Source organism: Anomalospiza imberbis, chromosome 8 (genome assembly GCF_031753505.1).
Source record: "Anomalospiza imberbis isolate Cuckoo-Finch-1a 21T00152 chromosome 8, ASM3175350v1, whole genome shotgun sequence".
NCBI lineage: Eukaryota > Metazoa > Chordata > Aves > Passeriformes > Viduidae > Anomalospiza > Anomalospiza imberbis.
Genome location: NC_089688.1, coordinates 1,861,082 through 1,887,753, shown reverse-complemented (window position 1 = coordinate 1,887,753; position 26,672 = coordinate 1,861,082). Strand labels below are relative to the sequence as shown.

Sequence of the window (26,672 nt, the reverse complement as noted above, 5' to 3'; positions counted from 1 at the left end):
CCAGGAAGGAGATCAGGTTGTTGCTCATAAAACCTTTTCCATTTCAATCATGAGAAATAGGGAGGAGTGAGGGAATACTTATGGTGACATGTGGAACACTTGGCTTTTCAGAGGTGAACCTTTGCTCACAGTGACTGAGCTGATCTCACTCACCAGCTGATCAGAAACCCAAGAGATCCTGAATGAGATGAGGGTCCTACTAGTCCAAGACAAATTCCACTTTGGCTAAGAACACTCAGTCTGCCCAACTTCCTCTTGTTATTTCCATTGGCTGTAGCATTCCTCACAGCTTGTCCTAGAAGTCTGCTTGCAGAGACAGGTTCAGGGGTCGCAATAAGCCAGGATACAGTAGTATATAATATCAGCACTTCTCTGGTGGTCCCATGTGCTTCTGCCAGGCTTCAATCTCTCATTACAAGATTAGGTTTCTAACCCTTACTGCTGCAGAGGAAGCCTGGAGCGTGCGTCCTCCTCACCCCACAAAGGTACTGACTGTTCTCTAAAAGACACCTGCGTTGATCTAGTAATTTCTCTCTAATTTCTCACAGCAATAGTAGAAATGCCAACACCACCACCAATTTTGTGCCCACCTCATCCCTTTAGTGGCAACACATGGGCTGCCCAGGCTGAAATGGCAGGGACCGCCATGGAGGGACTGCAGTCGGAGCTGCCTGCAGAGGCGTGCTCTCCTCCCAGAAAGCCACAGCTAATGCTGAAACACATCCACTTCAGCAGCCAGTCCTGAAAGCCCCTGGGATAAGCTATCGCTGAAGTTTTGTGTGGATCAGGACTTCCAGCTGTGAAATGCTTTCAGACCTTTTGGCCTAGAAGGTGCAACTTTTTGGAAGATTGCTGTCATTAAATAGGTCTGTGCTCATATATCTGTGGGAGTTCAGTCTATAGCATTTCAGCCTGATGAAAGGGGAAAGAAAATAGGTTGTGCAGCAACTACTACTCAGAACGTCATCTGCAAACTGTTTAAGACATTTTTGCGTGAACAGACAAAAGATGACTACCGTATGTTTAACTTCTCATGTTCCTTCACAGCAACCCTGAATCGTCCCTCTATTGTACACGAATATAAACCATTTCCTCTGGAAGGACTGTGCTAGAGACAATGCAGCATTTCTTTATAATCCTGACAGCTATCGATACATGGCTTCAGTCCTTGCGTTGCTGCTTCTGGTTCACTGTGGGTCTGGTAATAGCTGCAAGAAAATTTCTGCAATAACCTAGCTATTTTCCTGAAGCCTAAATTGTCTGCGCTGAGGTTTTACATTAGCTAACATTTGAAAAGGAAGCTGTCAACACAATTTTTCCTCTGAAATTGATAGTTGCGCAGCTATACTTGAAGGCCCAGCAGCTCAGCCAGCCCGGGTGAGTAGCAGGGAACAAGTCCCTGCAGCTCAGCTCCTGCCATGTGTTTGTGATCTATCTTTCCCTTTTCTGCAAGCACGTCTCATTCAGCACGTGGCATCCCATGCATGTGAAGCGCACACAGCCGGTTCCCCAGGAGGCTGCGCGGCCAACTGCAAACACTCAGATCTCTGCACCACGTGAATCTGCCATGTCCCCGTCCCTGCTGAGCTGCAGCCAGGAGCAATCCCACCCCAATCCAGTCCTGAGCTCCCGCAGTACTTGCTGTTTGGGATAGCCCAGGCTGCCAGGACTGCAAAGGTGGCTACCACACCAGACACCAAGACAGGAGGCTGCAAGTTCATGCCCCGCAGACTCCATGTCAACAGCTTCTAAAACCGTAGAGGTTTGGTACTTACAGGCGGACCTGGAAGAGAGAAGAATAATAAACAATAATTAATTTTTAATGCAATAAATCCTAACAAGAAGAGCTAGAAAAAAACATTACACCATCTTTTGGGCTTAATCCTCAGGCTGCTCCCATTTGCTGATGCACTTTCACCAGCTCCCTGCTTGTTAATTAATGTATCCCCACAATTAGCAGCTGCTAATAACCACCGTGAGTGCAGGGCAGTCTCTGACAGCCCTGTCAGAGCCCTGTGTTGGAAAGGCCATGCAAGTCAGGCTCTTGACACGGTCAAACTCAGTTTTGGTCCTCTGGCACACATGAAAGTGTGGAACTTGTTATTTATGTGACTCCTCTTCACATCCTGCCCATGCCTGGGGGCTGAGAAAGTTGAAATTGAGGAGGCAAGAGCCTTTTTGCTGCTAAAATTCCTACCCATTTCCCACCAGAATTGGTAATCTTGCAAAGGTGTGAAATGGCTAACGAGGGAACTACAGTTATTAAAGATATCAGGTACCTTTTCTCTTTAATACAGGCAAATTTTCCCCTTTTCTTCTGCCCCTGATCCTGTAGAAGCCAACCTGCCCTCGGAAGAAATTCCCTTAAATTCTTTGGGTTTCTTTTAGTTTGGAAATCTTTTTTGGAACCTGCCAGTGTAGGAGCACTGCATCTCCCTCATACAGAATGGTTGTACAATATATATCAGGGCTTAAACAGCACATTTCTTTCATCAGTTCCCAGAAAATTCCTCAAAATCCTGACAGATATTGTGTGTGTGGAAAGAAACCCCTGGACTTACTATTTTGTGGTTTCCTCTCTGTGGGAGAAGCAAGACACACCATACAACTGTCAGGGGTTTCTACATTTTCCATACTTTATAGACATTCTGTTTTCTTTTTTTTTTTCCCTTCACACAGAGTGCCAAGAAGTAAAGGCTAAGCAGTATAACAGAAGAGCTGACAGATAACAGGCAGCAACCTCCTCCTTGCACAGGAGGCGGATGTCACGGTGAGCACCTGCGGAACACGTCGTCATCCTGAAAATGCCCCTGGCTGAAAGTCCACAAAAGAAACTGGAGACTTTGGATGAACAAACACTTTCCACATTGGAAATCTCTCACTCAGCATGACTCTCTCATACCAGGTTTGGTGACCTGAAGCTGCCCAGTCAAATGCCACTGTTAGACATGGCTTTTATTGTGGTTGATCAGAAGAGGTTAGCTCTAGAAAGCAACTTTTGGTTAAAATACAAAGAATAATAACAACCTTCATGATGGCTGACAGAGCTAAAGTCAACACTCGCAGCTGGAAGGCTCAACAACTCAAAACAACTCCAATCAAATTTAGGACAGGAGTTCAGGGGCGATCCAGATTTGGTTGGCCTGGCAATCACCCACCACCGGTGCTGATGCTGAGGCCACTGTCCTACTGGGTACACCAAGTCTAAACAACAAAAGGGATTCGGATCAGACAGCTCATCTAGGAGGGCAAGGTCAGAGTGATGCTGGAATCCTAATTTATGCCAGACTGGGAGAAAAGAAAGAAGAGAAAAAAAAGAGAGAGTTTTCTGAGTCTGGCTTGGATCACAATAAAGTTCTGTGAGAGAACTGTTTTGGAGAGATTTTGTTTCAGACTGAGTGCCCTGACACAAGGTCAATGCTTACAGCTTGCCAATACACGGACTTTATTTCCATTAGCAACACTTCAGACCCTTAATAACCCACCTAACTGTCTGCATGGACTTGGGGCACTTATGGACTGCATGAACCAAACTGCTGAGCTAATATTAAAAGAAAAACTTAAGGACATGCAAACCCTGAGCCATCCCTGCCCTTCCAGCCCAAACACAACAAGTCAGCAGCACAGCCTGTAATGGTATTGCCATACCACTGAGAGCAAACATAAGCTCTTGTTTGCTCCAGAAGCTCCATCCACAGAGCAGAGTAAATCAGCAATGCCGGCAGCTCTGGGCCACACACCCCACATAGATCAAAGGCAGGAGGAACAGTGGAGGCCCATCTCTGTTATGTGCCCCCTATAAAATTAATGGTTATGTGAAGGGGACTGCACAGTCTTGTGTAAACACTCATCAGTGAGCTGCAGGGACACAGACTTGGCTGCAATAAGTCAATCGGGAGACACCATCCAGGGACTGGGCTTCAAATGCCGGGATCATCCGTGTGACCCAGGAGAAAGCGAAGCCCTCAGACAGAGTCATTTCCAAAAGCAACATCATCTTGCATGGGCTGGAGGAGGAGAAGGAGAAGGAGGAGGAGGAAAGATGTCCTAAAGACAGCAGGAAGGGAGGAGGTGCTGCTGGATAAGCTGCTCCAAAGCATAGGGGATTTTACGAAGCAAAATAAAGCTTCAGCAAAATGCTTTGGTCATATTCTGTCGCAGTGATAAATGACAAGGTGGAGCAGAGGCTCTCAAGTGGCTCAGTCCTTAATACAAGTAGTAAATTAATGCACATTAGAGGAAAGAGTGGATAAAAGAGGACGGAGATACTTGAGCCTCTACTCTCAACAGCTCCAACCACCAGCAGTGCAGTGAGCTCGGCCCTGGCCAAAGCTCTGGCAGAGCTGCTCTGGCAGAGCTGCTGGGGCCCGGGCAGGGATGCTGACAACCCTACAAGCCAAGGGAACAAACCCACAAGTTGACCAGGCTGCATGGGACCCTTTACAAAAGCCACCTGAACTGCAACAGAGTCACCACACCACCACTGCATGTAGTCCCTGTGTCACATGTCTCTTGCAGGCCCAGCCAGCTTGGGGCAACCATGTGGAACCAGGCCTGCTTGCCCCCACATGGGCCAGGTCTTGGTGGTGAACTCCAAAGAGCTCCAGAAACAACCAGGAGCCAACAATCTGGATAGCCACAAGCACAGATCACACCTATTGGGGGTTCCTCCTCTCCTTACAGCAGGCTCTTTTGGGGTGAGACAGAGGTGATGCTGCACAGGAGATGAGCTAGATCCCCTTTCCCTATAAACAGTCAACAGAGAAAGGATGAGTCAACAGAGAAGCGATAAAAGCTACTGTGAATGTTTCCAAGCCCATTCCACAGCAAAGCCCAGCCAGCAGACAGAGTCAGAGCTTCCAGATCACCAAATTCCTTAGCCTTGCACGGACAGAGAACCCACACTTGTAATTAGCACCTCCAGATCCTGTGTGTTTTGAACCTGATCTGGCTGGGAGCGGAGCGATGGCGGTGCTGGCACGCGGGCTGCAGCACGACCGTCCGCCCACAACGGGCTGCTCAGGAAGAATCTCTCCGTGCTGGCGCCTTGCTGGAAGGCACTGGAGGGCTGTAAGTGACTGCAAGCGCTGTTTATCCAGCTGCGAGGCTTGTGGAGCAGCAGGGGATGGAGGAGGGGACGGGGAAAACGTGTCAGGAGTGGACGAGTGGGAGGAAGCAGTGGTCTCCTGCAAAGAGGAGACCTCCAGAGTACCTTTGAAACGGAACATTGAGAAAACAAAGAATTCTTGTAGGGGTACCCAAGGTCCCTCCAAACATATGGCCTCTGGAAATTAGCACCATCTGCACTGTCCCTTCTCAGCTGCTCTGGTTTTTATGCAGACAGAAAACTTCCTTAAAGAAGATCTGCCTTTTCGTAGCCCAAGTGAGCAAATGATCAGCCACCTAAGGGTAGGTCCACCTTACTGCACACACAGAAAAACCACACCTGTGGTGAACTGCAAGGCCACAACACAGAGCCCTCTGTTCACTTGATCTTCCCCATGGCCCGTTCAACCAGTGACCGAGCTCAACAGAGCTGCAATGACTCCTTTTCTCTCAGCCACCAAGAGAGATAAAATGCCACCCTCTACGCTGTAGCCTCGCTGGCCTCAGAAAAGGAGAGGATTCATTTTGCAAGCCAGTCAAATTTATCCTGATCTGGAAAGTCTCATGTTCCAGACTATCAGATGTTAAAAGCTGGACGTAGAGGAGCAGGTTTGGTTAGAGGCCTTCTGCTGATGACAGAGATACTGTCCAGCTTGAGACGGCAGTGCTCTCCGGACCGAGAGGATCATTGAAATGATCCCATCCACTTACGGGCATTTCCTGAAGTCTGGAAAAGTGTCCATTCTCAAAAGGTTTCCAAATGCTGTTGCTTATTTTTTCCCTCTAATTTCTTGGATTCAGGCAGTACAGTTTCTGCAATGCATCTTCCAGCCTGCTCCAAGAGCTCACATACAAGGGGTTTTTTTCCCCTCCTGTATAACATACGTAAGACAAGGAGGAGAAAGAGGGAACACGAAGACATTATTGTTGGTTACTTGGGGCATCCTCACGACACACTCCGGCAGCAGGGAAGATGTAAACATGTAATCCATCCCTGTGAGGAAATGCAGCCATTTCACAGACCCAGAAGCCAGCCTTAGGGAGTTAGAGAGATACAGTTACTTCCTGACATTCAGGGCTATGTTAATTGATAACAAGATAGCTGTGGCCAGGCAATTAGTTATGAAATGCTGATTGAAATGCCAGCGGCCTGAGCATGACCCTACCCAGGGTGGCATGGAACCCCTAATTCATGGCTCCATGGGCATTCAGTGCAGACTGACCCCATTTCGGAGCAGGCATACCCCAGCTGGGTGCATGGAGCACAAACAATGGATTTGGCCTATTTTAAACACAGACCATGCTGCAGTTTTCTCACAACAGATCCAGAGTACTCATACTCTTCTAGAGCTTCCCTATCTCCATCAGAGGACAAATTATACAAGTGGAGGCAGAGGGAACATTAACTCAGAGAACTTCAAATGGAAAGGCAAAAAAAGCCATGTGCCTTGCCACAATTCATTATTATTAGCTGTAGGTGGAATTAAAGACAAAAAAATCTTGAAAATAATAACAAAAATTTTAAACACTGACTACCCAAAGCACAACCTCCAGTAATTCTGCTTCAGGTTTTGTCAGCAGTGGCAGACAATCTGTGTGGATAACTCACTCCAGAGAGCAGAAGGCCCTTGCAAAAGGCCAGGATCCTCCATCCCTAAAACATTCCCTTCTAGGCTACACCCTTGCAGAGTGGCAAGAGGTTCTTCAAAGGATTGCAGAAATGTTGGACAGTGAAAGGATCATCGGGATTTCACTGCCAAAAAATCTGACCAACGCTAAGCTGAGGCACCAGGTTATGCCAGTCATTCAAGCTCGCCCCCAAAATCAAACCCATGACATCACTGAGAGTCAGCAGTTAATATCAGCAGCTGTTGAGGATAAAAGTCACTGCTCAGGCACTCTGAGCATCCCAGCGCATCACCACTACCAGCCCAAGCCAAGCAGAAGGCCACAAGCACAGCACCAAAAAAAGTCCAAAGGATCCTGCTATGATCAAAGTAGACACTAAGGTGAAGCCTCACAATAAAATTAACGTGATTAAGCATTAGTCTCAAAAATAAAAGAGAGGGTCTGATAGTGGAGTTTAATCCCAGATCCCAAGTGCATCTCCAAACATCTCTGCTTGTTTCAAAATAAGGACAATAGGAGCCAGTCAGCCTCCAGAGCCAAAAGAATCTAATAAGGGTAAGTGGGGCCTTTGGCAGAACCACAGCCAGCCCGTTAGGCAAATTAAAGTGCTCAACAATAGACAAGCAGAATTATCCTGACAAACATTTGGGAGACCCCCTTACAAAACAAAGGGCAGGAAAGGGTCAAAAGCAGATGGCCTACACAGTGCTGGCTGCACCCAGGACAAACAGAGCACCTCTGGCACTGCCAGGGGAGAGACGGTGGGATGACCAACGCTGGGCAGCACAATGCTCCTTTTGGGCAGGCATCCATGGGTCAGCAAGCTCTTCCCAAGCAGCAAACAATCACATTTGTCCCTGTCATGCTGAAGCACTTAGCACCACAGAAAGCAGAGAAATCCGGGCTGGGAAGGACTCCCAGGGTCAGCTCACCCAGTGGGTTTTCATACTTGAAGGCCCCCCAAGGCTTTCCACTAGTGGTGCAGACCCTTGGATGGTAAATGGAAACCTTATGGTGGCAGGCCCATTCCACTCCACCACCTTCTGCCAAAGAGCCCCCAGGCTCCAGCAAACCACCAGTCCAAAACCACTGCTCTTGACCATCCCCCTTTCTCTTCCCCTTCTGCCTCCCCTGAGCAAACCAAACAGAGATTAAAGAATTCCTGTGAAATGAGAGTGACACGAAACTGGGGAGGGAACATCTTCAAAGCAACCAAAGGAATAAAAAGTCTGTACCTAGCCCATTTGGGCAAATATTTCTCTAACCTGTTGCTGTCCTCTGGGGATAGCAACACCACATGCTTCCCTAGTGATCCAGTCCAGGCAATACCCAAGTCCTGATTCATAAGGCCGTATTTATTATCTTTCTTAGAGACTACCCAAAATTTCCAGTGTTGTTGTTTAAGTCAGTCAATGACCTATGATGCACAGCAAATTCGAAGAAGAGATTTTTTTGTTTCTCTCCTTTTTGCGGTTACCTCATGTATTTGATGTCTGCTGTCCTGTTCCTCAGTCTTCTCTTGTCTTTAGACTAAACAAAACCTAATTCTTCCAGTCTCTCTGCAGAGGCCATGTTTTCTGGACCTCTGGTTGCTCTCATTGCTCCCCCTCAATGGCCTTTTTGCCTCTTGATATGTAATATTCAAACAGCAACCACCTCTCCAGCTCACTGCATGAGTCAATGGCAGACGACTTGGTGAAGGCAGAAGACGTGGTGTCTATTTACCTTATCCACAGGGTCTTACTCACAGAGGGAAAACGAGTTCCTCCCTGTCACCACCTCTGCCTTGCCCTTATGTTCTGACATGTCACTTGTTCTCCATTAGCCCTCAAAGGCTCTTTTCTATAAGAAGCTGATGTCCTCGCTGTTGGGTGTGACTGGCATTTATGTTCCAGTGAGGAGGAAGGTCTCCTGCTCACTCACAAAGAACAACTTCAGCATTTTCTTAGTGTCCTTCACAGTCCCACCTCACCCTAGGCTCTCAGATTTTCATCTTGCACACCCAATCATTTTAAATCCTTTCAGCTTTACCTTCCTCCTGTCTTGAATTTCACTTTGTGGAGGACTTTGTGATTTTCTTTAGCTGATCTCTTCCTGTGGCTCCTTTGCACCGGGACAACTTCAACTCGTGCCTTCAACAGTTTCTCTGTCAGGCTGCTGAGTTTTCTCAATTTCTTCCCCAGTTCCCGCCCTCCAGGGGCACTACCCCACCAATTCCCCAGCTCCTTCTGTGTTTGTGAAATCTACCTCAAACACCTGAGCACCAGAAGCACCTCCCAACTCTTAGTCTGAAGACGCACATGCCAATTCAATAAGGTACCACTCCAACAAACCCTACCCTTTGGCAGACGTCTGGAACGCCCATCCTACATCCCCTAACACATCCTTTTCCATGCCAGGAATAAAAAGGTGGCAACTGAAAGCTCTGGAGAGATCCAAAGCAGTTTGAAAGCTACAGCTGGTTGTTCAAGTGGAATCTCTTGTTTCTGCATCGAAGAGCTGGCTTCTTCAGCACTCGGCCAGGCCCTGCACAAGCCCTATTCCTCAGAGAGTTGCAGAATTAGGAAGGAACCACAAGGAAAAAATGGCCAAAGTAAATCATGGCTGGGTAAAGCAAAAACCAAAATCCATGGCATTTTTACTTCCTGCTGAAAATTACAATCTCTCTCATAATGTGGTTGTCTGGGAAAAGTAGAAAGTTGGACTTTACTACAGCTAATAATTACTTGAATAAATTCTCTGCTCGTGCACTTCAAATGCAAACGGCACACTTTATTCATTTGGCAAATTGCATAATTCATCTTAATCCTATATAATTTTTGCAATTAGCAGCTGATTTAAATAACTAGTTCACTGTTACTTTTTTCTCCCCCTTAATTTTTGTTATTCTTCTCTCTTTTCCATCTGCTAACTCTTTTCTTCTTCCTTCCTCCTTCCAAAATACTTTGCAACTTTTATAACAGCAAATTCTGTCACCTACCCAGGGACGAACAAAAGACCATTGTGTTCAATTTATCTTTTAATAGACTCCTTCCTCAAATACCTCACGGACTGCCAGTACTCCCTTCCAGACCCTGTCTCACACCCTTTTGAGTTATGAAAATGTTTGGGAGGGTCTTTCCTTTAGCCCAGACATTTTTCCACCCCAGATGATTGATAGCTCCCAGTTACCACTAATTACCCTATCAGCAATTGGACACGAGCCTAGCCACAGTGCTCTTCCTCCAGAGGCCAGCAATGCATCCCTGTCGCTCGTTATCCTCTTCTTCAAGGATGGAACAAACTGACTAATTAGAGACACCATAAATTCTTCCTTCAGGCTCTTCCTGATGCGTCGCCTTGTTTCCAAACAGAGCATGTGGAGGAGAGTGGGGCTGATGCTAGTCCTTTCAAAAGGAAAAATGTGATGGGGTTTATGAGCCTAAGTGGGTTTGTTCAGCGTGTTTTATGGAGCAGAAGAGGAGAGTATTCATTCAGCCAACTCTAGCTGATGCTTTTTAGCACATCTCAAGCTGGAGAGGTTGGCTTGGCTACTCCATGCCCAGTGGGAGCCAGGCTGGGGCAGCACATATGGAGACAACCCGCACTGGCTTACAGGGATAAAGGACTCATGGCTTCCCTTACCTAGAGTGAACTGTGCGTGCGGATCCCTTCCCTGCTGCCGCCAGTGCCAGCGCCAGATGCACAGCACACACTATGGAAAGAGCCATCCCAGCGGAAAGGCAAAGAAGGAACCCCAACCAACTGCTGCCTCCCGCCGAGCATGGTCTGGAAGGCACCTGTATGCTCTCATCTTCTCATCATGGCAAATTTGACTCAGTAAGTTTGCTAAATTCTGTCAGGACCTCCATCTTGTTTGGGGGGCAAGATTTTTTCTTATTTAGGCATACAGATGGTTATTTTTTAAGATAGTGAGAGATCCCATTATAATCTCAAAAAAGAAAAGAGAACACAAAGAAAATGCACAAGAAATACTTTCCCTTCTCCCCAGAGCAGAGAAAAAATAACTTGGAGGGAAATCAAGCAAGTTTAGACATCAGTTACTCTGAAGCTCTTCCTTCCAGACAAAAGGAAAGGCCCTGAGGGCACGAGGGCAAAAGGGCATTATATTCAGAGAGAAGTTTCTCCAAAGTACATGGGCCGTGTGGAACACCTGGTAAAAAAAAGGTTGAGGCTCCTCAGCCACTGCTAAAGATACAAATTCTATCAAAACAGGAAACCCTCACTGTTCTGGAAAAGAAGAGAGCAAAGGGGAGGAATGAGAACCAAGGTCTGCAACAGTTTGCTGCATGGGAAAGGCATGTAGAAAAACCCATGTGGAGGAGGGGGGAATGGCTGAATGCATGCCAAACCACGTGGCACATGCCCCACATCAGCCCTCGAGCCAAGAGTCACATTTTTGTAGCTTCCCTTCCTAAAGTGCCTGAGAGCCACTTCCCATCACCGTCCCAAAAAACTCCAGGACCCTGCCTATTAAGATACACTTTAATGCAATAGCAGAGCATGGGGATCTACCCAGGATGGCTTTGGAACTCAGAGACAGAAGTATTTACAACCACACCTGATAACCCCCATCTCCACCTGCTTCCCCAGAAAATAAGCATTTTCTATAAGCACTCATACATAAGCAAGAGATCACCACACACTTGAATTGGGCATAAACCAATAAACACAGGGCTACACCTTTCAGAAAAATACACATTTATTTTCCCCTCTCCTCTCTTCTCCTTTTAAACCCAGATTAAATCACATTGCACAGGGGATGTCAAAGAGCCTCACAATAACACAGCTTCTCCCTGGGTTTCAGAGGGGTCAGAGCCAGGTAAACTGCTCCCTGTTGAGCAGAGGGCTGACACATGGCTCCCTCACTGTGGCCAGGGCAGTGCCACAGACCTGTAAGCTCTGTGGGTGCTTTTGGGGTTTCAAGCCCTCTTTCATGTGTGTGGCACTTGTATATCGTAGGGTCTAGGGGAAGTTAATCTGGAGGCAAGGACTGCCATTTTGGGAGACATAACTACTCCCTCTTTGCTGCCAAAACCACTCTAATAAGGAGCTAATATTTAAAACCTAAACAAAAAAGGATTAAAAAAAAATCCTAGCCCATTGTGTTCTTCAGCTCCGTTAGGGACGAGGCCAACACACAACTCCCAGCAGCTGCTGTTGCCTCCAGCAACATCTCCTCCCTGGGACAGCAGCAGCAGATGACAGAGGAGAAGGACAAGAAAAGAGCAGCCACCAGGATCTGGCTGCATCCACCCAGTGCCACATTCCAATACCAGGTTCAGCCTCTGGAAGAGTCCTCCCAAAAGGTCCTCTACCTGCTGCTGGCTGAGCCGCCCAAAGGGTAGCCTGGGTAGCAAGGGTAGCCTGGCGTGGATGGGACAGCTGGGTGGTCCCCAGCGAGGGGGACATACTGCCCGGAGCAACACCAAATCATAATAAACAAGTCCCTCGCACAAAGCTCTGTCAGTTCAGATTCCAGTTCAGCTGATATAATCTTCATTTTCCCTTTGAAAGAAAGGAAAAAAAGAAAAGCAAAAAGAAAAAAAAAAAACAGACATCCTAAGGGCGAGGAGTGAGGCAAGCGATGGATTGATACTGCCCGTGTGTGTCTCAGCCCCCCATGTCCCCCCATGTGCTGTTAATCAGCTGCCTCCCTCCCCGGGGAATACGCCGATTTAATTACCGCCTGCTTGCACAGCCCGTCTGCGATGCTGCTCACCCAAGACATTGCTCGAGGAAGAAACAGACACTCAGTCTCAGCAGCCAGGCTAGAACAGGATGGGCAAGCAGAACAGGAATCATCCCAGCACTGGTTTGGGGAGTGAGGGGTAGAATTGGTCCAGAGAGCCCATGTAAGTGGGCTGCCACCCAATCCTTTATGTGCAAGAGGTAGACACCATCGAAGGGCACATCACTGCCCTACCAGAGCCCTGGGCACTGCAGATGGGTGTCACCTTTCTTCTATCTGAAACACAACCGTGTTTTGAGGGGAAAACCAAAGACACACAATGGGCAACGATGGGGTTTCCAGATTGGAAAGGGGAGAAATAGCCAGATGCAATAAAGGGCAGATGCCCAGTTACCACATGTCATATCACAGCCCACACCTCTCACCAAGTGCGTGGCACAGACCCCACACATAAGCACATCTCTCCAACTCAGATGAACACTACAGAACACTGCTGGCATTCTGTAGTGTTCATCTGGGATATTGGAGAATCACTCTAATGCAAATAAATATTTTCCAGGGCTTCTGCTTCACAATGCATTCATAATGTCAAAGAGGGACACAGACCTGGTACAGCTCCTGGAAGGGGAGAGCTGCATCAAATGTATCCACCGTCAAAGTGACTCATCAGACAGTCAGTTCGAAGGGGCTTCACAAGGTGTGGGTTGCTGCTCTCCCACCTGGGGGACAGCCGGGAGGTTTAATAATTAATGGCCGTGCGCTCGCCTGCGAAGGCTGGCACAAAAAGCATCGCTGCGTCTTTAACAGCTGCCAGCGATGGGAAACTCGTTGGAGTGTGTGTTCGGAGGGGAAGAAGGTTAAGATGATTAACTGGTGCTAACAAGTTTAGGATGTGGAAGAAGTATTTTCTTGGACGTCCATCAAAGAGAGGATTGAATGTTCCCCGGCGGAGGGGGGGCGGTATATGTTTAACAGATGAGGTTTCTGCCTCCCGAGGCCCGCCCAGCACCGCATGATGCAACCTCTCCCTTTTAAAGGCTGACTCTGCCCCTGTGCCATCAGCGTACCTGCGGCCCCAGCCTGGCACAAGGGCTGAAAGGCGATCCGGGGGAAGGAAAACCGCCCCTCCCCTCTTCCTGTTGATCTGCGTCCTGGGACACCCTCGGGCACCGACGGATCAGCCTGGTCCTTGGTCCCCATAGGGCAAAGGTGTAGGCAGATGCCCGGAAAAGCCAACAGGGAATCGGGTATCACCACACTGAAAGCAGAAACCTTGGAGAGGACGGCTCCTCACAGGCCTCTGCATCCCACTGTAAAATCCCTCTCTGCCCCACCACAGGGACACCAAACAGAGCCATCCTGCCACTGGCCAGGCCAGCAACCCACTGTTTAACTCCCCATGGCCCTCAGGCGCATGGCAGCATCTAACATTGGCACCGAAGCAAAGTCCCCTTGCAAACAGCTTCGGACCCAGCCGCTTGGCGCCTGCAACATCCCCCTTGGCCCATCCTGGGTATTTTCAGCGCTCCTCGGCGGCTGGCGGGCGCCCACGCTTTGCGCAAGGGGCTCGGCCGGCACCGGGCGCCGTGCCCCGCCATGGAGCCTGGCGGCCGGTACGGCTCACCCTCATTCCTCCGGCCGCCGCAGAGCTGCCAGCATGGGCAGCACACGCGAGACCCGCGTCGCGGGGCCCGGACGTGCGTCAGCGGCTGACGCAAACCAGCCCGGCCATGTGCACACAGTCCAGGCCTGGGGAAAATCCTCCACCCCGGTAGCACGCTCGTGCTCAATCAAAGCCCTTGCCATACAGTAGCAGTGCAATGTGCTCCTCGGGTTTCCTCAGCCAGCTGGGATGTTTTTGCCTTGCTTTGTCAAGGCGCTGATTTATGCCCATATGTACCATATACATTGTAAGCACAGGCACGCAATGGTGTAAACACTTCTACCAAACATCTGTACACAAACCCGTCGAACATGCAGAAGCTCCCTGCTGCAGCCCTCAACATGCGCCCCGGTGCCCCACAGGCAACCTGTCGGGCCCCAGTCTGCACGTGGGGTGCCATGTGCCACTGGACTGTTATTGAGACACGGACAGCAAAGGTCACGTCAGGACCACAGCCTGATAAAAATCAGCACAGCCACGCTTTTCTCCTGCCCCAATCTGTGCTTTGGCCGAAGCACTTCACGGCGGGTATCTGCTCCAAAATCTCCTTCCCGTGCATTTAATCCTCAATGTCTCTCTCTGCACCATACCTTTGCCTGAGAAATAGGTTCGTTTATCCCTGCTTTTGCATGGGGAACGGCTGTCTCAAACAACCAAGGTTTATCCAGGGCTAGGATGTAACATTTGGGCCATAATATACAACCACCGTTAAAGCTAATGTTTGCATCACCAGGACTCATGCACACCTGAATATAAATGTTCACCTGTTTGCACCTTTGGGCAGAGCTCAGCCTCCAGAGAAAAAGTCCCATAGCAATTCCATGTCTTTGGAGGAAATTCTAACCACCTTCCATCCAGTTTCAAATTTTAAAAAAGCCAAAAATAAAAAGTTTAAAATAAGAAGACATATAAAAGAGAGGGGAGCCCTGAGGTGTAGAGGAAACAGGCCTGAGCATGGCAAGGGGGAATTATCTGAACAAGTAGATGGGTGTATATAAACAGGCCACCCTCTTTCAGAGCACCAGTGTTCCAGAGTACCTTCCCTTTTCAATGCTTTGGCTGTTTCTAAGCATATTTTGGATAAAGAGGGAAAGGCTGAGGCGTTTGCCATCCTAACCGTATTGCATAGTAGCATTCCAAGGATACTTGGAACCCTCCAACCATTTTGCAGCGCAGGCCATGCTCACAAACGTATTAATGGCTTACCCAAGCCCTCCTAATCTGCACTCAGGCAACGACTGCAGCTTAATTAAAATCAATTAAATACTCCTTAATAAAGTCCGTTTAAATCCCAAAAGCAGACTAAGCCGGATGAGCTGATGCTTAGAGGTTTAAGGAACATCCTTTCTCCCTCCTCCTGTCCCTCAGCCACAGTGTGGCAACATACAGGTGACAAAAGCCAAGGTTGGGATGACTCCTCAAGCCACTCCAGTTAAGAGCACAGCAGCCTACATGTTCAGAGAGAGAGAGTTAAGTGACCAAACAAACTATTTGTTTGGTTTTTTCCTGAATTGTTCATCCCCATTTATTCATAACTGCTCACAGAATCCATGGAATTCATTGTGTGGTTTGCATCTTCAAAACAAATGAAACAACAGTATGTCTAAACCAAACAAACCCCAACCCAAAATACAGCCAGCAGCCCAGGGCGCATGAGCAACTTTACAGGCTGAAGTGTGTATATACTCTGGAGGGCCCAAAAATGTGGATGGGGGAATATATTTCAGTTTCAGGGAATAATAGAATTCCCAGGGGAAAAAGGAGGGTAGTATTTAAGCAATGATTATACTGCAATTTTTCTTCCAGATGTGCAAGGGGGATGGCATGCCAGAGAACCCCATTTTCTGACATGGCAATGTGCTGCCGTGGCTGCAGCGCTGCCGGATGCCCATCGCAGCAGCCCAGGCACTGCTCCCTCCACATCCCAGCTCTCTGGTCAGCCCTGCCACGAGGGCTTAGTCCTTCCAAGGGAAAACACAATTCAGAGAGCCCAAAGCTTTTGGCAAGGAGCAGCTGCTTGAGACAGAAGTCCTCTTTTCCAATTTTTTTGTCAGCGCTTGTCAAAAAGCTGCACTGAGCCACTTTCAAAGCAGAAAACACCTTTTGCACAGTCAGCATAGAAAGCCACGTTGACTTACTGTCCTCAAAAGGGGTGAAATACAAAACCATAGCATTTCAACCAGTTCAATGCACCTCCTGACAGTAAGGCCACGGGGCCAAGGGTGTTCCATTGCACCCTCCCACCTCATCCTCCTCATGGCTCTGAGCCAGGGCCACTGACACAGCTTGTGGCTGCTGGTGTTTAAATAGCTGGAGTTGACCTTTCCACACCCTCACCCCACAACCGGGATCCTAAACACCACTTTTGCCTCTCAGGGCTCACCAGTGTGTTCATGTTTTTAATCTCATGGGAGCCTTTGAGCAGCATTAAGACACTGGCACAGGTTGCCCAGAGAAGCTGAGGTTGCCCCATCCCTGGAAGTGTTCTAGGTCAGGTTGAACAGGGCTTGGAGCAACTTGGTCTAACAGAAGGTGTCCCTGTCTGTGGCAGAGGAGTGGACCTAGATAATCTTTTAAGGTCCCTTCCAACCCAAACCAATCTATGATTCTGTGACCTGTCCAAGCAGCCCCAGCAAGCTGAAAAAGGATCACGGTAAACATGACAGCGAGAAAATATAAAAGCCATGAAAACAACCTGGCAAGAGATGGAGCACCCCAGACGGGATGTGGGGAGAAGGCAGGACTTAGGCACTGTCCCCCTTTTTGGCTCTTCTCCACAGAGATGTTCGGGGAGAAGATACAAATCCCAAGTTAGAAACGGATGCATCCACTTGGATACAACATCCTGCCTGTATGCTGCAGGGCCAAGGCTCAGCCCACACTGCCCAGGAGCCTCCCCTTGCTCCAGCCGTCCCCACCAACCCCTCATCTGCTGCCTTTCCCAGCATTTTTTCCTTCCTCTGTACTTGCCCCTGGGGACAGGCACAGGTTGGGATGTGGGAAGTCCACTTCCCATCAGCTGGCCCCACTGGTTCTGGGTGTCACATCCTGGGTGGAATCCAACATCCCACTGCAGCCCTACACTGTTTCTTGCTGGCTTCATCCAGCAACTGCCAGTGTGTCGAGGGGTCTGGACAGCAGAGAATGGGTGTAGCCAAGAAGGAAAGCAGAATGCCTGGACTGAGTGTGTGCACCAAGTGGCACACGTCCCCTGGGTGCAACTGGGGCCATGGCTGCACCTTGGCTCCTGCAAGTTTCCCTGCAAGAAGGGGAACAGCAGCAACAATTTTGAGTTGCAGTATCTCCTGCTGGTATTTCTGTAAAGTCAATCACAGCTGAAGGGTGGCCAAGCAGTCTTCTCGGTGCCCCATGGTGGGGCAGATAGGAAACGTGGGTGACATTTTGTAGGAGAAGAAATGCCCAGGGGACATTCCTTTGCAAAGCCTCAAAGACATTCCAGAGAAAACCTCAGCTCCTGGCCACTGCCAAAATTCTTGCAGCTGCCCCACACCATCCTCCAAGTCCCTGTAACAACAGAAGGTACATTGGTTTGTGGAAGGGCTGTGCAACCTTCTTCTGACTGCCAGTGCCAATGCCTGGGAGCTGCCTCCTCCTGCAGCCCAGGTCCCTCCTCTGCTCCCAAGTGCTGCCACAGGGAGGGATGGAAAAGTCATTCAGCATCCCTCTGAGCTGCTTCCCTGCTTGCATGGCTGACCGCCTCCAGCACCGCAGGCTCCCAACCTGACCAAGGAGAAACCGGACCAAAACAAGCACTGTGGAGGCAGAGGGAAAGCAGCCAGCTTATTTTTTCTTTTTAAAGGGATATTGAAGACCAGAGCAGAGAGCCAGCACAGTGAAAAACAGCCACGTGGGGACTGTGAAAATCAGAGCTGAGGAGAGGAAGATGGGAAAGGTCTAATAAAGAGAGTCACAATATACAAAATACACAAGCGCCCACCTCCTCCAGGAAAGCTGTGGGAAGGGATTGTGGTGTAATCCCTGGCTGTTTGAGGCTGCCCAGGCAGACGCAGTCTGGATCTGCAACTGGATCAAGAATAGACCAGGAAAGCTTAGATTTTTTTGCCCTGTCAACCTGAAACAAAATGCTTTCCCCTTGCAGCATTTTTTTACTACATGGAGGAAATTAAGGGAGGTCAGTTGGCTGTAAGAGGATCCTCCAGCCTCAGGTAGCTCCCGACCACATCCACACACCATATGGAAAAGCATCTTTTCAGTCCCAGAAAAATTCCCCAAGTCACATGCATGCATTCAAGAACCTCAGACCAAAGCAAGTGTGAGCTCCCTGCCCACACTTGGCCCCATCCCCAGCACAGGGTCTGGGGTTGGAGAACAGCTGGGTACAGTCTTTGCTGCCATTGAGGTTTCTCTTCTCCAACCTGTACAAAGTTGTCCCAGATCTGTCTAGCAGTAAGTGGGGACAGAAGGAATGACAGAGGTTATCTATTGAAGGGAACAAAGACATTACCCAGATAGGTTATGTAAAACTTGAGGGCTGTGTCCTCCCCACCAAGACACTGCTGGAGAAACCCACTGTGACCTCTAAACTCAAAAAACGCAATGCCAAGGAGCAGCATCTCACAGGTAGTTACACCCAGCCCAAGTGATCTGAAGAAGCTGCTTTCCAGTCATATGAAAATTTTCTTATCGTTTGCTGTAAATACAGCTGTGCTGTTTTCCTGACCATGTTATTTCTAGAATCCTTATCACACACTCTCAGACAGCCACAGCACAGTCACACACTTCATAATCTTCTTTTCCTCCTATTCTCAGCTTTTCCAAACCATTTCTGTTCACAGTCCCATCTGTCCAGAAGCTCTTCTATGGCAATGAGTGACACTGCCCTGGACCTCCACATCCGCACTGAACAGGTCAGCAAATGAACTTGTCTTCCTTTTCCCCTTCTCTGCCATGCAGGGACCTGACTCACAGACAGGGGTGAACTCAAATGTCACTTCTGATAAACATTTATTTTGCTGAGGAGCATGATGTGTTTATGGGCAATGAAGTGGGCCAGTGAGAAGCAACAGGCATGCGCCAAGTCTTGCAACAGCTTGACGCTTCTGAATACCTTGGTCTCCTGCAAAGGACATCTTGTCTGGTCCTTGGGGTGTTTTAAACACCAGGGAAAAATGCATAGAGGAAAAGGATTCCCAAGGTCTTGGGCTGGAAGAGAGACCACGTTGAAAAATGGTCAGGTGGGCTGCATTGCACCAGCCTGGATACCAAAGGGAAACACCTTGGAGCAAAGGGTCTAAGAGGAGACAACAGCTGGCTGAAGGTGCCTTTGTTTCTGTACTGCTCCAAGCCAATCAAAACCTCACCTGCCACAACATCAGCTTTAGACCATGGTTTCACAATTTCCCTCAACAGATTAGCTGACGGGTGGGGGAGAGTTTGATATATAGTTTCTGTATCCACAGAATATTTGACAAAGACAAGCGAGTTTGACAGGTAAAAAGAAAGCCTCAATCCTTAGGAGACATTTATTATTACTGTCCTCCTGAATCAAAGCTGTTATTCAGCAATACTATGAGCTTAGTGGAATGAATGGGCACCTAAGATTTATGAGAAATCCAGCACAGATTGCTGGCAAAGCTTCCCAAGGGATGTGAGTATCTGGAACCAAGTGTAAAGATCTCGATGCTGAAATGCCTCGGTGATTAGTCTATCATACAAATGGTGTAGGAGTGACATTCAGATGGCCTCAACAGGGAACTAATACCTTTTTTCTCTGCTCTGCATTCAAGTTCTAAGTTTCCCTTTTCAAGCTGGCTCAGAAACACCAGGAGGACATTCACTCCTGTGGTTTTATGGCATTTATTTGTCAAGTCCCGGCAAGAATTTAAAAATGTAGGAGGGCTGTGTTTTGTGCTCCCACTGAAGGGAAAATGTTGGTATTTAAAATCAGTTGGACTCAGTTTTGATATGTTCTTTTGAGAAACGATACTTAGAAAATGCTTCCTTTGTACCATCTTTTAAATTTAAACCAAAATTGCTCCCGTTGTTTCTTTCTGGGACTAAAAAGAAAGTCCAACAATCCTGATTGGGACTAGTCAAATCAGGCTTTTTCCAATGTTCTACAGTTCTGGATCCTGGATTTTAGTTATTTTCCACCACAAACCTGTAGAGCTTTAACTCTTGCTTTTACAAGCTGCTGTGCTACAAATTCATTTTAGTCTGGCAAGAGACTATGTCTGCACAAACCTAAATACAATGATTTTGAGCCCTTACCTACAGCAAAGACAACCCCTTTGTAATTTTATCCACCCTTATCCCAACTGCTGACCACATTTAAATACCCTTTGTTAAGCACACTGCCAGATACTGTCACACTGGACATGAAGGAGAGCCAAAGGGGAAACAACTGAAAATGGAAATGCTACTTTCATGTGCTCATCCAGACATAACTTTCCCTGCCGCCTTCTTTGCAAAACGAGTTTCAGTCACCCAGTTTGAATATACAGATTCAAATTCTCCCAGAACTTCAACTTAGGATGTGAGTGGTAGCTGGAACTTCTCTATTTTTTTCTAGTCAAATGCATCAAAAGACAATGAGGAAGGCTGAATGATTCATACTCATGGAATGAAATGCCATTCACAAACGTTTTTTCCATAGCAATTTGTCACTTATTGTATTGAAACCACTTCAGAAGATGGGTCTCAAAGAGCCTTTTGATATTAACATGATTAAAACCATAATGCAATTAGGCAATCCCATAATATTTCTGTATGTTATATGAGTGGGACCTCAAATGACCACTTCATTCAAGCCCCTCATAAATGGCTGCTTCTAGCAGAAGGCTGATAATTCTGTGACATGCCTCAGATAGTTGTAGAACACCAAGGAATTCAAATGTTCTCACCCTAGAGGCATTTTGGCTCACCAAAATTCAGCTTCGGTGTTGGATCTAGCCTACATGTCTCAAACCTTCCAAAATCAGCCAAGAAAGATGCACTTCTCAAGAGCTTCTCTGCCCATTTCAAAACTGATATCTAAAATCAGTGGGAACATTGGCTCTCCAGATGTGTCCTTCTCTGTTGGCTATCTAGACATCCATCTGGATGTCTATCACTTTTCCTGTTGTTCCTCTCACATGTTGGCACCTACGCACATACCAAACTTGTTGCCCACATCTCCATATCAATTTCCTATACCTCAAGCAAACTGTTATGCAAGTACACACAACTTTGCATTCACACAGGAGACTGCATTAAAAAATCCTTCAATGAGATGTAGACAGAAAAGTTTTTGTCACCTTCCACAGTGCCAGCTGTGGATCCCTACCTGCTGGGCAGTTGCACCGCTGGTGTGTGTCTCGAACTTCTCGATGTCTTGGCAAGTGCAACTTTAATTTCTGCCAAGAGAGGAAAAACAGAAAAAGGAATCATTTGTATCATTGAAACCAAATTCTTGAAAAAGTGGAACTGGGGGGGGATGCTGCACAAGTAGAGATGGGAGAGACAGGGCAGAACAGTTTGGGAACGAAGAAAGGCAATAAAGTTCATAGCCCTTAACTAGAAATGCAGGGTTTGATTGAAAGCAGGCTGAGGGAGTTTCGTAATGGCCTCCAAATGTGGTCCTCCTGACAGGCATTACAAAACCAAGAGCCGGCAGTGGCAAATAAATTGGTGACTGTGTCCTCGTGACAAAGCCGCATTTCTCAGAAGACCCACTCAGTGGGTAGAAAATGAAGATCTGAAGCAGGTCCTTTTCCACCCTGCAGCACATTCCTTATGTTCTTGGAGACACCTGGATGGACAGAAGGGTCCCACTGCAAGGTTATGGCTGAAGATGAACTGAAAACAGCAACAGCATCCCCTGAAATCTTCAGATGCTGTGAAACTTAATTTTTCCCCAAGGGCAGAACACAAAAAAACCTATCAAGAGCTTCCACAAGGTGGAATTTTGTCAGAATGTTCATTTCATATATGAGTTTGGATTTCTAATGGTGCCAGCGTGCCAGTCTCCTGCTATCTGGGCCCATCTCTGTACCTCTTGAAGGGCAAAGGAAGTCCACCTGAGGTCACTGCATCATCCCTCACTGGGAACATCAACAAAATTAACCCATGTCCTGAGCATAATGTGCTTCAGGGGTAGCATCCCCACCACCCCTCACAGACTTTATAAAATAACCGTAATTTAGTGAAGAAAATGCAAATCAATCCAAATAGGTTATTCATTAATGCCTGCAAACCACACTTGGTTAATGATTTGAGAACATTGAGCTGCTGGGGTTCCTAAGCTCTGGAGTCACTCTCTCTTCCCTCCATACCTCCAAGCCCAACTGCCCATTCCCGTTGAGCCTTCCTATTTTTTTAACTACTTCGCAAGTGGGCCAATATTTCAAAAGAAATAGCCTTATATAGGACACAACAGAAGCTCGTGCCCAAGATCATATAGAAATTGCTTTATTTTCACAAGTAATTGAGCACCTTCCTGCAAGAAGGCATCAGTTTGGGGAAAAATTCTTTTAGAGAGGATTAAAGTAAATCAACTTGTTTCCGCCTGGGATGAAGGAAGCCAGAATTGGCTGGAACATTTCCATTTTTTCACTTTGAAAGGACTGGCTTCCTCATTGCAAGTCAAAAGAGTAACGGTTGTTGTGACTGACTAGAAATTAAATATTTTCAGAGCTTTATTTTGCATGGTAGATTGAAATGTTTTGATAGCAACTTGATTTGATAGCAGGGTGAGGAGAGGGTTTTAGGCAAGGAAAATTGGCAGTTCCCATAGAGCATTTCATCGGTGTTTACCTTCTCAGCTAAAAGCACAGATATGTGAATTTCTGCATTTGGGCACGTTCCCATCCTGCTGCCACCCCAGATGGCACAGCTCTGCTCTGCAGCTCTGCCTGGCTTCTAACTACTAGTGGTCAAACATGGGCACAAGCAGGACAGCAGAGCCTTTATTTGGATACTCGCTGGCATGTGGACACACACAGCCCCATTCCCATCTACAAATGTGCCAACTAAAACGTTTCCAACGCCAGACTGACACATTTGGGTGGTGCTCCCATGTTTGGGAATCGGGCTCCGACAAGGAAGGGATGATGGTTTGCAACAGCAGGAGCAGAAAGCCATTGCCAAGCCAACAAGGGTCCAAACACCCTGCAAACAACAGGGGCCTTTACAGGACAGAGATCTGCACGGAAACACGGAACAGATCCCTGCCCCACCAAGTGCAGAGGCAGTGCAGGGGCTGTAAGGGGGAATGGCCAAGTTAGGCTGTGCCGCAAGAAGCCTTGGCTGGGTTGCTGTGCCGGCTTACAAAGAGAGGAGCAGCATAGCTGGACAGGGAAGTGATGACCCAGCAGGACTTGAGCATGACTGGGAACGGAATAGGGCTGATAACATTTCCCTGAGGCTTTATCTGCAGGGTCAAGGTAGTGGAAAGATCTGGGACAATTGAAATAGCCTTCTCAAGGCCAGGGGCCCCTGGGGAGGGAGGTGCAGGTGCTGCTGGGCAGGCAGGAGCACAGCCCTGTGCACCATGAGCACGCAGCCATCGCACGCTTACCAGCATTTGGACATTCTGCCCCATCCCTCGTGTCTCCCTCAAGCCCAAGAGCTCTGCACATCCCTGGGGAGTGCAAAGGGCAGTGGTGCTGTGGGACTGCTCCCCTTTAGTGGGAGGCAAAACCTACCAGGGATTTAGGAGCGCCTGGTGTTCATTCTCCTGCACAGTCTATTAAACAAACACTGCCACAAAAAAAAAAATCCTTGGCTCTTGGAGACCTCAGTTCAACTTTGGGTGGAGATGGCAAAACAAAACAAACCCCCCAGCCTTTTCTGCTTCCCTTGTTTCCACTGTGCAAAATATTGCCTGGTCCAACACAAGAAGCTGGCTTTGTTCTGGAAAGGAAACCAAATGTACTTCCCTCTAAAAATGTCATTTCCAAGAGAAAACTTTCATTCCCAGGCAACAGAAAACCATTCAGTTTTAGGGCAAGGTTGGCTTCTGTGAGAAAAACTTTAAAAGTAGGTAGGTTCTGGAAATCTAGTGTTAGCAATCTCCTTCCTGAGATCTGGGGTTTGCTTTTTCACCTGGGGGATACCTGGAGCTTGTAACACCAAGAGCAGCAAGAGGCTACCTTCCAGAAAGGTTGAAAACACTTCCTATGGAGGGGATTGCTTTGTCAGCAGAGCCTGCTCTCATCTGTCACGTTATCCAGTGACATAACAGCTGCATCTTCCCCCTACACCACGGCAAGTGGCTGAAAAAATCCTTTGCCAGCACTGGAGCCACAGCTGATTGCCCCTGCCTGCACCTCTGTGGATTCAGGGAGCCATGGCACATTGCTGAGTGCGAGGAAAGGGAAAATCCCGTCTGCAAGGGGCAAGGCCAGGAGGGTCGTGCTGAAAGACCTGCTGGGAATGGGCAGTAAGGTCAGCACAGGCTTTTCCCATGGGTTATGTTAACTCACCACAAGCGTGACAGGACAGGACTGACATGGGTGGACAGAGCAGTGACAGCAAGACCACTTCTGACATTAAAGGACCATGGATGTGGTCTCCTAAACCTTGCAAGTGCCTGTCTGTTTTGGATGGGCACTTGAGATTAGGTGAGAGGGAGGACACTTCTTCAAAGAGGGCAGATTAATAGCTCTTTAGCATTCCCAGTTGTTTGCAGTCACCCGGGGAGGTGAAATCATTTCCCACCACTATCTCCAACAGCTAAGAGAAACACATTTTAAATAGATAATCTATTACAACCATCAGGAAGATTTCAGGGGTGGGTGGTTTTGTTAACTCTTATTGTTTTACCTCCAATTTCCCCGTTTTTTCTTAAAGGCCCAGCTCCTGGGATCATGGGACCATATGGCACAAAGCAAAAGTGAGCAGCATGTCCTCCCAGGTGGAGCAAAAAGCTTGGAAATAACACCATCTAGGTACAGGGATTGCAAGCTGCTGAAAGGAAATGGAACTTAGCTACCAGAGAAGCTGAAAGAAAAAAATAGATCTCCTGACTGTAGGGCAAAGAACACTAAGCTAAAGATGAGGGCAGGGGATGCTTAGAGCAAGGTTACAGACCCTGGGAAACAAAGCAGTGTGCTTTGAGATATGGAATAAAAGGAGGGGAGAAAAATGCTTCAAGTCAGGAGGGAAGGAGTTTTCTGGTGTCCCTCCTTTGCTTGCATAAGTAAGGAAAGAGTTCCAGAGAAATGAGACTGTTGGGAAAGCAGTGAGGATCAGTGCTCCCTCCCCATTCACAGGCACATTCCTGAATCCCTTCACAATCACTAAAACCACAACAAACACCTTCAACACAAGCCTCTAAGAAGACTGAGGGGCAGCTGATATTCCCCCAGGGTGCACAGGATTACCTGCTGCTGCATCACACATACACATTTTTATCTCTACAAACTCACAAATTCTGGGATTTCTTTTTCCTAGCAAAAGCTCTGAATCCATCCCGTTCTCCACCCTGATGAGCTTTTGGCAAGTGAAATAACACCAAGTGTTCCCCAGCATGGGAAAGGACTTTGTTTTCTTCTTTGGAAAGCGTTGCCTCTCTTGCAAATGCCAGTAGTGAGCTTATTTGCGCTCCTTGTATGATTTTATGATGTCTCATAAATGCAGAGGAATTCGAATTCCTACATGGAGTTAAAGTTCTCCCTGTACTACCTGTTCCTGGCCCATTCTGCACAGATGTTTTTACAAGAAAACCTAGTCAATTTGAGTCTGGTAGAAAATTCCCTTGTGGTATTCGCCTACACCAAGCAGAGGCTTACACAGTAGCAAATGAAGCACTGGTCAGGCTTCTTCTGGGAAAGCATCTGCTGCCCTCTCCTCGCTCCTCCTGAGCTGAGATGGAAACTCTGCCACAGCCAGCCACCAGTGCTCGAAAATCAGGCTCCGAGATGGAGAAAACATCCCCGCCAGCTGCCTTAAAATTAACATCTTAAGCAAACCACCCCAGCTCCTCTCCCTGACACTTTGCTTTATTTTTCCCTGTCTAGAAGAAAGGCGTCTAAAAGGACTTTGGCAATATGCACTTCTCAGTGCAATCTGCATGGTGTCCCTCGCAGACCCTTGAGAACACCTAGGGCACACCTGGGCACAGTCATGGCCCAGACTGGAGGGCATTACACACTCCAGCTCAGTACAGGTTTTGAGCATATCTTAAAGCTCCTCTATCAGCCCTCACAGACTTTACTTAGTCACATACCTCTAGCTCATCTTCACAGCCACCAGAGCTAGAAACGTGCTCCTGTGCTGTGCCTTCCCTCCCACCTCTGATCAGCTTCTTCTAAAGCTGGGGTTCCTTTAAAGCTTTGCTGTTTTATTTAGTGATGGATAACACTGAGCTGGCAGCTGTGAAACCCATTAAGGTTGAAACACCAGGAAACGGTGAGGATGTGGCAATGAGAGGCGGCGAGGGTCTGAGCAGGGGGAGATGAATATCCCACTCTCACGTCCATCACAGCAAACCCATCTGCATCCCCTCTCCCCCACTCATGGGTCAGCACAACTTATTTTGCTTTCCTTACTTTTTCTCCCATCCTTTCCCTGCTCCCTTTACCTACCCTGTTTTTCTCCATCCTTGCCCCTCACCAGTCA

General features: G+C 47.8%; 1 long non-coding RNA gene across 10 annotated transcripts in view; it reads right to left on the bottom strand.

Annotated features, from left to right (window-relative positions):
- Positions 1–578: 578 nt before the first annotated feature.
- LOC137477732 (uncharacterized) overlaps positions 579–26,672 on the bottom strand; it is a 67,107-nt gene continuing 41,013 nt past the window's right edge. For all 10 annotated transcript variants that reach the window (XR_011001162.1, XR_011001158.1, XR_011001157.1 and 7 more), the window contains 2 exons: positions 21,397–21,466; positions 579–1,783 (listed from right to left, as the gene is read on the bottom strand). This is a non-coding gene — a long non-coding RNA (uncharacterized lncRNA). The remainder of the gene's footprint in view (positions 1,784–21,396; positions 21,467–26,672) is intronic.